This window comes from Mesoplodon mirus (genome assembly GCF_964341445.2).
Source record: "Mesoplodon mirus genome assembly, chromosome: 13".
Taxonomy (NCBI): domain Eukaryota; kingdom Metazoa; phylum Chordata; class Mammalia; order Artiodactyla; family Ziphiidae; genus Mesoplodon; species Mesoplodon mirus.
This window is the reverse complement of record NC_138989.1, coordinates 62162446-62166070: the sequence shown is the minus strand read 5'-3', so window position 1 is coordinate 62166070 and position 3625 is coordinate 62162446. Positions and strand designations below refer to the sequence as shown.

Sequence of the window (3625 nt, the reverse complement as noted above, 5' to 3'; positions counted from 1 at the left end):
ACTGAAAATAGAATTACATATGACCCAGCAATCCCACTGCTGGGCATATACCCAGAGAAAACCATAATTCAAAAAGACACTTGCACCCCAGTGTTCATTGTAGCACTATTTACGATAGCCAGGTCATAGAAGCAACCTCAATGCCCATCGACAGATGAATGGATAAAGAAGATTTGGTACATATATACAACGGAATAGTACTTAGCCATAAAAAGGAACGAAATTGGGTTATTTGTAGAGACGTGGATGGACCTAGAGACTGTCATACAGAGTGAAGTAATCAGAAATAGAAAAATAAATATTGTATATTATGCATATATTCGGAATCTAGAAGAACGGTGCAGATGAACCAGTTTGCAAGGCGGAAATAGAGATAGCGATGCAGAGCACAAATGTATGGACACCAAAGGAAGAAAGCTGGGGGTGTGCTGTTGGTGGGTGGGATGAATTCGGAGATTGGGATCAACATGTATACACTAATACGTATAAAATAGGTAACTCATAAGAAGATGCTGTATAAAAAATAAATAAAAATCAAATTAAAAAAATAAAATAGTTACTCTTAAGCATTTTATTGTACTTGCAAGTAGCTATTGAAGGAAAAAAAAAAGAAAGCCAGAAAAGGCCTGGTCTGTGGCGTGTGGAGCTTAGGCATGGGTGGAGTTTAGGGGGGGGATGGGGCCTATGCTTAATACCCACATTGCCTAAAAGGTGGCCCTGGAGGGGGTAGGGGGTGGGGCTTAGGTTCAGTGCCACGAGAGGGGCCCAGGAGTGCCTCTGGCCTTGGAAGAGAGAGGACAAGTCCTGGGAGCCCAGCAGGCTTCCCAGGGCCCAATTGGGCAGGGGAAATGTTAGCCATGCTCTCCCCTGTCCGTCTGATCTTCCAGACCCCTGAGGGTCCCTCCAGGCATGGGAACCCCTCCCCTCTTCCAGCCACCACTCAGGGGCACAAGTCTTGTCTGGTCTTCACTTCTCCTCCCCCTCACTCCCAACAACGTTCTGCTCGGTCACTCGGGGGTTCCTCCCATCTCCTTGGGTATTGAAGTCCCTGCCAACGTCTGGCAGGTGCCCTAGTTGTGGGGGTAAACTCCTAGATGTGCAAACTCCACATCTTCCCACACCGCCACCTTGACCCCAGGTGTTCTTAAGTAGCCTTCACATGAACACTGCTCTGAGGCAGGTACAACCCTCATTTCGTAGACAATGAGCTACAGGCTCTGAGATAACCTCCCAGCCTGTAAGGACTGGATTCAAAACCAGGCTAGTCTGAATTCACAGCTGGGACCTCTTCAAACCTACCTCCTGACTCACCAACTAGGTTTGATGACTGTAGGAGGTGTTGTGAATTTATTATCTTTCTCGTAGGTTCATGGTCTTCCTGAACTCAGTTCATATCCTCAATTCCTACATCTTTCATTTTTGGAAATGTTCTTTCCCACATTTCTCAACACTGTTGAGCAGTCTCAACAGTGACAAAAATTTCCTCTTATTTCTACATTTCATCAGAGATTCTAAAACATTCTAAAAGAAGAAATAAAACATACGTTCTTTACTATTGTTCTTTTAGGGGTTAAAATATGTTCAACTAATTTGGAGGCGAAGTGCAAAATCTTCATATCTATATCTATCTATGTATCTATGTATCTATCTATCATCTATCTATCTATTACCTATCTACCCATCTATCATCTATTATCTATCTATCTATCATCTATATCTATCATCTATCTATCCATCTACCTATCATCTATCTATCATCTACCTATCATCTAAGTATCTATCTATCTATTGTTCTATCTATCTATCTGTCATCTATATCTATCTATCTATCATCTATCTATCCATCTACCTATCATCTATCTATCTATTTATCATCTATCATCTATCTATCATCTAAGTATCTATCTATCTATCTATTGTTCTATCTATCTATCTACCTGTCTGTCATCTATCTATATCTATCAATCTATCTATCATCTATCTATCTATCTATCTATCTATCTATCTATCATCTAAGTATCTATCATCTATCTAAGTATCTATCTATCTATCTACCTACCTATCTATCATCTATCTATCATCTATCTATCTCAGTTTGTAGTGTGGCCAGAATGCTTCTATATGCTAGTGGAGGTAGACGGGATGCTCTCAGGCTTTACAGGTTGACCCCGCCCAATTCTGGGTTCACTCTGAGGCTCTGACAGGGCTGAGCAGAGCACACACTATGCCCCACCCTTTTTATAATTTCTTCTGACCAAGAAGTGAGTTAATCATGTGGCTTAGTCCCTCCATATTGTCTTCTTGGTCTGTGCAAGGCCCCTCTCTTGAATGTATGAAGGTCTGTATGTCTTTTCATTTTTATACTCCATTCTCTTTTCTCTCTCATATTCTAGTGTACCTCTTTTTCTGTTTGCATACTTGCAAAATATCTGTTGTTTTGTGTGCATGCATTTTAAATTTATGAATTGGTATGATTATAAATGTCATTTTCCTCTTTATGCCAACACTATGTTTTTAAGATCTATCCTCACGGCTCTACGTGTGGTTCTGGACTTCTACCTGCTGTGCTGGCTCCCTGGTGTGCAGCACCCCATTCAGCCTCTGCCCTCTCTCCAGCTCTCTGCAATGCAACCAAGGCCGTGGTGAACAGCCCCACCTGGAACTGTTTATACTCTGGCCAGGAATTTCTTGGCCACAAGGTGTGTAGATATTCAACATGACTGAATTCTAAGGACCTGGTCTCCAAATGGCAACCGTGTTCAATTTCCCACCAGCATCTCATGAGGACCCCAAGCTTGCTCCGTGAGTGCTTTAAAAGAACATCTGGATTTTTTCCTGGGGCGCCCGTGTCTGGGCGGTTTGTACGTGCTGGTTGTGGCCGCGGCGCTTCAATGTAGAGGCGTAGAGTTGGTGGGGAGGGATGTACCGCGCTCCCGGTGGAAACAGAGGAGCCGAGCGGGAACCATGGCCAGTACAGTGGTAGCAGTTGGACTGACCATTGCTGCTGCAGGATTTGCAGGCCGTTACGCTTTGCAAGCCATGAAGCATATGGAGCCTCAAGTAAAACAAGTTTTTCAAAGTCTACCAAAATCTGCCTTCAGTGGTGGCTATTACAGAGGTGGGTTTGAACCCAAAATGACAAAATGGGAAGCAGCATTAATACTAGGTGTTAGCCCTACTGCCAATAAGGGAAAAATAAGAGATGCTCATTGACGAATTATGCTTTTAAATCACCCAGACAAGGGAGGATCTCCTTATATAGCAGCCAAAATCAATGAAGCTAAAGATTTACTAGAAGGTCAAGCTAAAAAATGAAGTAAATGTATGATGAATTTTAAGTTCCAATTCATTTATGTATGAGTACCAGCTTTTTATAATAAAATGCCTCAAAGCTACACATTTTAAAAATTAGCATAAGCTAAATGAAAGCCTTGGTATAAATTTGAGGATTTAAAATCGGATTACAGAATATTTGTAGGTTAATACTCAATAATTATGGATAAATGCATGCCATTTGAAGTGTTTGTTACTCATTTGTCAAATAATTTGGTACCTATGTCAAGACAAAGTGAACAAGATAGTCTCTCCTTGAAGGAATCCCCAATCTGATGGGAGACTGATAAAC

General features: G+C 41.7%; 1 pseudogene across 1 annotated transcript; it reads left to right on the top strand.

Moving 5' to 3' along the window:
- The first annotated feature begins 2837 nt into the window (after window positions 1-2837).
- On the top strand, window positions 2838-3408 carry LOC309814376 (mitochondrial import inner membrane translocase subunit TIM14-like; annotated as a pseudogene). Its single transcript has one exon. The product of its transcript is annotated as a mitochondrial import inner membrane translocase subunit TIM14-like (transcript).
- Window positions 3409-3625: the final 217 nt, after the last annotated feature.